This window comes from Triticum aestivum, chromosome 6B, assembly GCF_018294505.1.
Source record: "Triticum aestivum cultivar Chinese Spring chromosome 6B, IWGSC CS RefSeq v2.1, whole genome shotgun sequence".
Classification (NCBI taxonomy): domain Eukaryota; kingdom Viridiplantae; phylum Streptophyta; class Magnoliopsida; order Poales; family Poaceae; genus Triticum; species Triticum aestivum.
Window position 1 is genome coordinate 679,892,959 of NC_057810.1, and position 10,464 is coordinate 679,903,422.

Here is a 10,464-nt window from a genome sequence, read left to right on the forward strand (position 1 = left end):
GACGAGGGCCGACGGGGGCGGATACCAAAACCATCGGCGCACTATATAAGATGCAATAATAAAAGTAAGAAAATAATACAAGTATCTATCTAAACAAACAAGTAATAATATTTTTCCTTTCAGAAAGAAGATAAGAACAAGAGGCTCACCACGGTGGTGCCGGCGATGAGATCGGCGCGGGTGATCGACGGCGGTGAAGACGGGGACGGGGCGTGACGGACCGCTAAACCTAGATAAATATTGAGGAAAATGGAGCTTGGCGGTCGAGCTTGAAGAGGAGAAACCTTAAGTAGTGTGGCTCGGGCATTCCATCGAACACCTTGTGTGCATAGGAGGTGAGCTAGAGCACCACCAAGCCCTCTCCCCTTCGGCCAGAAAAAACAGAGCAGTGTGCTCTGCTCTTGCGCGAGGGGCTATATATAGGCACCACTATTGGTCCCGGTTGGTGGCATGAACCGGGACTAAAGGTAACCCTTTTGGTCCCGGTTCATGCCACCAACCGGGACCAATAGTGGTGGGCCAGGAGCCAGGACCATTGGTCCCGGTTCGTCCCACAAACCGGGACCAATGGCCCACGTGGCCCGGCCGGCCCCCTGGGCTCACGAACCGGGGCAAATAGCTTCATTGGTCCCGGTTCTGGATTGAACCGGGACTAATGGGCTAAACTGGCCTGGACGAAAGCCCTGTTTTCTACTAGTGATAGGTTAGAAAAAAAATAAGGAGTGTTCACTATTGATGTATATCCATTGGAGTTTTGATAACTTTCAAACAATTTATATGTTGTTTCACAATACAATTTTAAGTCCATGGAAGGCTAATGAGAATGGATGAAAAAAATACGTTGATATTCCTTCAACTGTGTTTTTATCATCTCCCAACAATTGTTCAGACCTGTACTTGTCAATATTCTCAGGTCCACATAAATGCTAAAGTAACTCATGTCATTAACATATGGAGATGATTGGAAGACAACCACAGAATCTAGGAAAAAGTTACCTGCAAAAATCAAGTTATTTTGATTATTCAGAAATACATTCAGCACTCACCAGTATTTACAAATAGTAGATGCGTTGAACAGCAAAAAAATATTATGGGCATCGTACCATCAAAAAAGAATGCAATCTGTGCAAAACTGATGCAATCCTACTAAAATAAGGGCAGAGCATCAGTTATCTCAAGTGAATCGTAGCATCGCCTATCTCAAAAGGATTCAGTATTATGATTGACGCAACCTGCTAGAGCCAATCAGATCAGTAGCAAATCTGCAATGAGTTTACCTTTTTTTTGCGCGGGATCTGCAGTGAGTTTACATTACAATCTAAAACAAAGCAAAGGTTTCAGTAAACGGTAAATAATCAATATGGGGAATCAACCTGCACGGAAGGATATGCACACACGCAAAGATTTGATGATACAATACCAAAACATCAGTACATGAACGGCAGTATCTACTCTTATTCATTGCTTCAGGAGTTAACCACTTAGGTCTCGTGGGGACTTGCAGCAGCGTCAGTTTGTGTAGATGGCCCTAGGGGATAGGATCAATCTACGCACACAGTATCAAGTCTAGCCGGCAGCAGATGTCAAGGTAGGGTGGGTGAGGCATACCGTGTGATCAAGATATTCTTGACTGGCCATGGGGAACCAAGAACGGTGACAACGAGACAGTTGTCGAACTCGGTCAGGTAGGAGAACGGTCAGAAGGAGAGCGACGCCGCGCGCGGTGGCTGCGTGACAGAGGCGGGCGTCTCCCATCGACGACCGATTGGTTCTAGAAGCCTACACACTCCCCCTCCTCCTCGAGATTTACCGGCAGAAGATGTGTTGTCGATGGAAACTTAAAGGGAAACACTTATAATGCCGATGGAAGCTTAAAGCGGAGAGTCGCTCCAGTTTTTACTCCAGCATTTATGCAGAGAGGGTGAATAGGATCAGTTATGGAAATCAATGGGCGGGAGAGAGGAGGGGGTGTTAATTGAGAGATGGGGTGTGGGAGTCAATTGGGGAGATAATTGGGTCAGGATGTTAGGTTAATCCAAACAAGTTTAAAGTTTAGTTTGCAAAGTGGTCATGTTAAGCAAAGAGTCCGGCTAGCAGTAGTAACTAGCCGTGTATCCAAGTAGAAGTACTAGGTATTTTACGTATAGAAGTTGGAGTTGGAGTCATGTTAGGCTTGTGATCAAGCCGGTGATTAGTTAAGGAAGAGTCAGGCGTGTCCTAGTCCTAGTAGTACTACTAGGATTGGTACGTGTAGGTTTTAGGTTAAGTCCGGTTTGGTTTCAAAGCCATGTCCGTGTAGGTTTACGAGCTTTGGTTTAGGTGGGCTGCTTATGCTATATATATGCACGGCCCTGCGTTGAGTTTTGTAACATTGTGAGACCGAGAGAAAACCAGAAAAAGAAATAAAGAGGAATTTAGAGAGTACGAGACGTACCCTTGGCTATCAATTTTGTATGCGCGTGTATTCGTGCAATTTTATGTGATCGATCCTGAAGGCGGATTTCCAACACAGGATTCATAACCGGTGTGGAAAAATTGGTCAGGGAAGGCAGCGGCTCGACTCCCTACATCGTGCGGGCGAAAGCAGCAGAAAACGACGACGTTGGAAAAGAACCACTGACGGGCACCTGCGCTGACATGGATGCCCTGCATGTTGAGATAAATTCTATAGTGGAAATGAATCACTTAGGTATTGAGAAACAGTATAATGAAGCTACCTATGAGCCCTCTCAGCGATTAGAGGTCGTCAGCCATCGATCATATTTACGGACGGACAGATCTTCCTGTCTCTACCCAGCGCAGAATTAGTTCGGTCATCCCGCAACACAGTCTCGCGGGCCGCTGCTCCGGGGATTGAGCTACGGTCCCGGGCCTAAGATAGAAGGCCCAGGTCCAGACCAACACAGAAGCGCGTCGCCCAGGTTTTCCGTCGGCAGCGCTATCCCTATCCACGAGCTGCTCGATTAGAGGTCGTCAGCCATCGATCATATTTACGGACGGACAGATCTTCCTGTCTCTACCCAGCGCAGAATTAGTTCGGTCGTCCCGCAACACAGTCTCGCGGGCCGCTGCTCCGGGGATTGAGCTACGGTCTCCGTCCGTAACCGGGCCTAAGATAGAAGGCCCAGGTCCAGACCAACACAGGAGCGCGTCGCCCAGGTTTTCCGTCGGCAGCGCTATCACTATCCACGAGCTGCTCCTCTTCTTCGTTCAGTTTTAAAAAAAGGCTGCTTCTCTGTTCCTCGACGCTGCGCCGCCGCTGTCCTCCGTCCTGACGGCGAGCTTCTACAGCAGGTATACTTCAGCGTCGGTGCCCTCCGCTCACACTCCACCCTTCCTCCGCAGGGCCCCATGGCGGGTCTCTTCCTTACTTTAGTGTTGAGATTCCTGATTTTGCTACTGATCCATTAGGATATGCGTCGGTAGTGTCAATTGATGGCATCATTCATTCACCCAGTTTCCTTCGACTGCATAGGTGCTAATCTATGTTGCTTTTTTGTGCCATTGTCTTAGGGATCATGATGGCAGAGACGACGGGCGGCAGAGCAATGTCGACTGTGGCGGTGGGTGATGAGCAGTAGTTGTACGCGGTGGCAGCGTCAACAGCTTCATGGTGCGAAGGAGGAGCACCTGATCCAATCCTCGCTACCTTTATTGTTCTGTCTAAAGATTTGTTATCCAATAGCACGCTCCAAGTTATCTTCCAAGAGATGTCAGCAATCCCCAAATTATCTGTGTATTCCAGGTAATGCGTACACAAAATTTAGAAAGGAGAATCAGTAACACAATTTGAAATAATTTAATTATACCAAATATTTATTTTTTCGATGATAATCATGTCAAATCTATTACCCCCAGCCATGGATCCTTCTTGCTTCATCTCACGATGACCCACACGGAACTTACATCAAATATGGCACCAAAGAGGTCATTATAAAGAGCAAATGAACGCCCAGTTTTGTACTCCCTCCGTAAACTAATATAAAAGCGTTTAGGTTACTACTTTAGTGATCTAAATGCTCTTATATTAGTTTACAGAGGGAGTACTAATTATAAAAAAACTAATTGTAACTGAATCATTAACTTACCACCGCCCGTTAAACTAATAATTGCAGTTTGGACAGTAAATAAATTACAATATTTTGCATTCATCTTAAATTAAATTAAGTGTAGCATGGTTTTATATGTTTTTACAGAATAAACCTAAGAGGAGGCAGCGATTGTGTTCACAGTATCTTACAATATATAGTGCAGTATAGTCTGTTCCAAGCCCATCCAGATGCATGTTCGAACAATTAAGGCCGGTTGTGAGGGACCATAAGATTTATCTATTGTTTTGTTTCTACGATAACTAATGTCTAAAATATGTAAAAATAATTGTCCCAAGCCTAAAAACCAAAAATGAACACATATATAATTTTTCTAACATAGCGTGGACAGGAAAAAATCATTACACAATATAATCATCAAATTAAGGGTAAAGACCGTCACTCTTACCATTTTCCTAACATAGCATGGAAAAGTGTTCGAAACTAGCATATATATTTTCTAAAGCATCTCTACTATTGCATAAAATATGAACGGGCGCGGCAACGCGCGTCTATATGGTCTAGTATAGGATTATGGTTCGTAATGATTTCCATTCTGGGGATGCCCGTCGTGTATGTCGACCTTTTTGGAATTCGCGCATCAGTTATTGGTCGTGCGCATCCAAGCTAACGAAGCCGGTGCAACAGAAGGCTGGTGCATACGAGAATTTCCCCTTCGTGCCCCGCTCAAAGGTCATCCCTTTACATTCGCAGATCAACGGTGCGGCAGCAGGCCAGGCGCCACGGCGGTCGGATGACAAGAGCAAGCCAACCAAGGTGATGAACAGTGCGACGAAGGCGGCGGCGTCGCCTGCTGTCGAGTATACTGGCATGGCCATAGAGCTCGATAAAATGATCCAAGATGACCAGAAGGTCCAGGGTGCAGGACAACTAGAAGGTCAAGGGCACAGATGATGCCTGCCATCTCCGGCAACATGATGGTGCACAACAACCTAGGCAACCTCAACGTTTGCGCGTCGGCCAGCAGCTCGCTGGATTGCAACACCAAGACGGCGACCGTAGGTCTCTTTTACTCCGTGTATTTTCTGTTTTGCATAATCTATCCATGCAGGGACGGACCCAGAACAAAAATGTCCCGGTGTCCACATGTACACTATACGTAGATGGATAAGAAGCAATAATATACATAAAAGTAATACACTCAACAATTTTAAAATATTCAACTGTAAGAATTCTTATCAAAATAAACCATTTCACTTGAAAAACTAGTTGATTATGTAAAGTTGAATAATATATAGAGTTTAATAACACGAAACGACAAAACAAATATGATCAGCGACGTCTGCATAAGTCAATAGAAACATGTTACATCATTTGTGTTTACAGATGCATGAATAGAAACAAGAAATAAATCATATTGATAAAAGCATACAGTTACGAGGTTAAACTTACTACATTTTATCTTAAATTGTCATTGGGCGCAGTCAACAAATTCCAAATTGATGTGAATTAGTAGGGAAAATTATGAAATCGTAGTAATCCAATTCCCAATTATAATATATTTAATCTTGAAACCCTAACCATACAATTTATAGACATAAAAAAATTAGACAAAACTAAAGATAAGTACACGTACTTGAGCGAGATCGACGACCGTACCTATTTCCTTCTATTATTTCTTGTCTGCAAAGGGTGAGGGCCACAACAGGCTGCCGGCGGCAGGATCTGGCTTCCGGAGCACTAGAACCGGCGGCGGATGCCATCACACCGTATCGCTATGGAGGGGAAAAGGAACAGCCGAACATACGCACGTAGGTACCCACTACAACAAAATATGCATGTAGAGACGTCAGATTTGTAAGCTAGAGACACGTTATTTCATCTCAAATGGAATGTAGAGCCACTTTTGTAAAGCGTCCTTGGAGCGTCTCCTCACGAACCGTGTCAAGTGACATTGAGACGTTTGCAAAGCGTGTCTATAGGAAATGAGACGCTTTATAGGGACGTTCAATTCATGTCTATGTTAGTAGAGACGTCTTAGTAGACACACCTTACACCACGTCTCTACTAATATCGAGACGTTCTGTAGGGATGTTATAAACGTGTCTAGATGCAGAAAATGTCATTTTTGTACTCCCATTTGCATTTCAAATTTGATTGAAAAATGTAATTCGAGTCTTGTTAATGCACACACACATGGTCGCACGAAGGCGACGCTAGAATCTACATCCTCCATTTCATATGTAAGCACGATGTTCTCACGATCAACATTCAACAGCACAAGAAAAACATAACATCACACAGTTGAAAGCAGCAAACCAATACTTTTATATTTATATCTTGTGGGGTTAACATTTCAGAACTGAACTACACATCCGTGGACAAAAAGTTGCACACATATCAAGAAAAATATCCTATTCGCTAAGTAGCTGGAGTCTTTCCATAAGCTGCAGGCAGGAACTGATTTATTTGTGCATCCTTCTTCTGCTCATTTCTCCTCTGCGTCCTCACTTATTCTGCTAAGTTGCTTGAAAAAAAATAGCTTCCCATAGCTCTTTTGACCTGTAAAGCACAACGTTAGTTGAAGGATACCAAAGATGAAACAACTAGTAGACATCTACTATAATTTTAGTTAAAGACCTCTTATGACCATTGAAATATTTTTTCCTCTAATACTCTCCTTTTTTCCCTAATACTCATTAGGATGCTGTCACATGTAAGCTCTCTTGAATGATTATGGTAGCTAGATTTTAACAAGTACAGAATTGATTGAAAGGATGTCAAATGAACATAGTGATTCAAGTTATGGTGTTATGAACTTTTTACCTCCAAATATGTGATTGGTTGCCCATGTTTCGGCAAGAAACAATTCATTAGTTGTCCCATGTCGGAATATGCAATTGGTCCAAATCTTGATTTCTTTGCTGGACAGCTGAGATGTTGAATAAGAATTGCAGCGGACCCTTCACTGGCAATACCAATTTTCATTGGCCTATGCAATTATATTTACGTGCCTAATTTCGACAAGATTTAAACTCAAAATTTCGCTAAAATCTGTCACACCTTTCCATCTTGCCCTGCATACTGCATAATTAATATAAGTAAGACAATTCATATGTGAGGTCAGTCTCTAAACATCAGAATGCAATCCAACACCGTCATGGGTATGGTAGTAGAAGCAAATGAAACATGCGCAATAGATCTGATGCTTGTGTTTATTCAGATTAATAATTAGAATCTATGTACAATTTCTAACAAGCACCACAGGAATGTATTGCAATTTACTCATTAAAAACATATTGTATTGCAGGTAGTGAATGAATTAGCGAGAAATGGCACCGGGGATAATCTTTTCAGAAATCTACGGAAAGCTATTTGATCATCTCCGATTCCTAATAAAATGGAGAACTACTGTAGACAACCTTGCCACGAAATGAAACAAATTAGAAAGTAATAAAAGAATTCATATCATGATTTATATTGTGGAAATACCTCACGAATGTCTATGAGATAATAAATAGGAAACTCATTTGAAATAAAACTCAAGACCAATACATATGCAATTTCATTCGATTTTGGCAGACAACTCAAAGAAGTAAATATATCATAGTTTAATTATTGGCAATTTTCTGATGTTCTAAAGTATGCGAGGAACGAGGATAGTTAGAAGTTAGGACATTTCTTGGTAGATGGTATACATATTGGCAACATAGTGCTCTTCCAGACAGATGTTAGCCTAGTTGGGACTCATTGCATATTCACTGGGAACACTAATTTTCATGTGTGAGAAAACGGCCTCTTATTTATTCTGGTGGACCAAATATATACATGTAATTAGGAACGGCAGAGTGGTAACTAACACCTACATACCAGCTACATCCACATCTACCGTACATATGATATCTCGGTTAATGTGGCAGTTATGTATATCAAAGAAAGAGGAAACTGCATACCGGCCTGAGCCATGTTCTTATGATCATGCAACACGCAAATTCTTGCCAAGCATCCGTGAAAATAGGATCTGGGTGACATAAATCACAAGATATGTAAATGTAGAATATGTTAAATGTTGCACTTACCACTAGAACATTCCATCGTTAATATGGTACCATCCATGTTTTTGCTAGCTGAAACAAGGACCAAACTGAAAAGTGATAAACAAGTACATATGAAGCACCTTTCATGATGATGTGTTCAGCACACTCACTTTTATAAGCAGGAAACAATAGGGGATAATCCACTTGCAATTTACTAAAAATGGACGGTGAATGTGTACATCAAATTATCATGGTTGCCACAGCATGCCTGTGATGCCTCAAGAATGTACCTAAGCCATGTCTTGGTTAACTTACCAGGCTAACCTGCATCACCCCCATGTCTAGGACTCTAGGTTAACTTACCAGGCTGTATCAGATGGTAGGCAAATGACAATTAGCTTAGCAGGCGTATGTGATCAAACTAAGTGTGAAACTGCATCTAGTTTGAATCTTTTTCAATACATACTTGGCTTGGTCTGATACTCTGATCTTACTTAGGCCTAATTAAGATGCAAAATCTTCCCAGAATGGTATAGTTGTGAAACATACTGAGCATCTACAGAGCTAAAGTAAAAAAAATTCCATGAAAACAATATGTATAGTTCATTGGTGGTGGACCAAGAACTACGGCTTCTCTGCCACACAAAGACATGTCAAGCCAGAACTCATAAAGTGCAGACCACGTAGTTATGTTATTTTGCTTCATAAGTAGTAGGGCAAACCAAGTGATACTAGGTTGTGAAAGCTAAAATTATACATCATTAAAAATGAAAGGTAGGAATCATGTTGTGATTGCAGATTATAGTGGAATTCTCTTGAAACAAGTACCCGAGCTTACAATCTTGTTGTGACGGCTGGTTCAGTCCTTTGAGGGTTTTTTTTTTGCAAAACATACAATGCGACAAGTTTTTTGGGACGGAGGGAGTACATTTTTTAGGGGTTCTTACAACAAGTAAACGCAATCTAGTAATGGCAAGTCATTTTATCATACTAGCGTAATGGTATTCGAGGGAGCACCTGCTTGAAGTGTCCAGAAAACCAGATTAATGTATTCGCTCCTTTCCTCCCAAAAGAATGATCTGGCGAAATTCGTTAGTTAAAGTGAGATGAAGAACAAAAAATATGTACACAAGTTGCAGGACGCACCACCAATCGGATTGCTCCATCAGATCTGATGCATGAGTTCTCTGGTTGATGGTGGTTTGTCCTAACTGTGAGATTTTGTTGACAACTAATCTGGATATAAAAGGCGTGAATGCATAAATGAATGATGTACCTTGTTGATTTAATGGTATAACTTGTGGACGGGATGGGATTGGAGGGAGCGTGGAGGAGTTTTGGCTGGAAGTTGACGTCGGCGTGGATCCAGCTTGGCGACGGCAAGGACGACGTCTGTAGAGGGCGGAGCGGTGATGGGGAGGACAACGGATGCCGGCCGGGATCTGACTGCTGAGGTCGCCGATTGAGGAGAGAAGAAGCAGCCGGTGGAGGGCATCGCTCGGGGCGAGGCTGCTGCTGCATAGGATGTGGGAGTGGCCGGGCGACGGATGGGATAAGCTTGGCGCCGCCGCCGCAGATTGGATATTTGGTGGGAGGTTGAAGAAAAGGATTCGAAGGCGGAAAAGATGGGGGCGTGGGAAAACACCCTGGATTATATGTCAGCGAGAAAAAAACAAACGCAGGCATCCCTAAAAACAAGCGGTAAAGCAAACGAATTTGGTACCGCCAAAGTTTTAGTCCAAACATAAATCCACGTATGAAACGTCTCAAAAAACGTCTCTAACTTATTAAAAAAATAAATAAGTATTTAAAAAATACCCAGTTTTTGCAGCGCCTTGGAAACGTCTTAAAAAGCGACTTTAGCTTCCTAGTGTTCATGAGTGTAGAGGCGAATTAAAAAACGTAGCAGAAAAAGCGACCTTACGCGACTATTTTGTTGTAGTGCCCGTACATGATCGATCCAATCGAATCGATTGCTTTTTTATTTAGCGTCTTGGTGGTGGGCCGTGATGAGTGCCTGTAGTTTTGGGGGAAGCTATTCCAATCGGCTGATGGGCCCTGCCTGCCTCCCGGTGTCCAGCTCAAAATTCTACCGATGTCCCAGTACAATATCTCACCACTATACAAAGGTAAGCACAGATTGCAACCGGTGTCCTGTGACACCGGGTAGCATAACGTGCGTCCGCCCCTGTATCCATGTAAGTAGTCTTGTGTGTAAGCTATAAATAACGTGTTTCCAAACCAATTATTAGTACATCTACATACTTTCTATAAAAAATGAAAACAAAGAAAACAAACAGATAAATCACATTTTATCGCAAGACTTACATTAGCAACATGCATATCATTAAGTACAAAACAATAAAACAAGAAGAATC

At 42.5% G+C, this 10,464-nt stretch overlaps 2 long non-coding RNA genes across 3 annotated transcripts; one reads left to right on the plus strand and one right to left on the minus strand.

Annotated features, from left to right (window-relative positions):
• The first annotated feature begins 2,387 nt into the window (after positions 1–2,387).
• LOC123139183 (uncharacterized) lies at positions 2,388–6,251 on the plus strand. The gene is made up of 3 exons (XR_006469479.1): positions 2,388–3,294; positions 3,514–3,745; positions 4,803–6,251. It is a non-coding gene; the product is annotated as an uncharacterized lncRNA (long non-coding RNA).
• A 123-nt stretch (positions 6,252–6,374) lies between these two features.
• LOC123139182 (uncharacterized) lies at positions 6,375–9,723 on the minus strand. Of its 2 annotated transcripts, none has more exons than XR_006469478.1 (5): positions 9,363–9,723; positions 9,104–9,165; positions 8,129–8,193; positions 6,876–7,126; positions 6,375–6,611 (listed from the first exon to the last, which is right to left on the minus strand). It is a non-coding gene; the product is annotated as an uncharacterized lncRNA (long non-coding RNA). The 2 variants fall into 2 exon arrangements; XR_006469477.1 differs by having other exon boundaries at positions 6,376–6,611; positions 6,876–7,133.
• Positions 9,724–10,464: the final 741 nt, after the last annotated feature.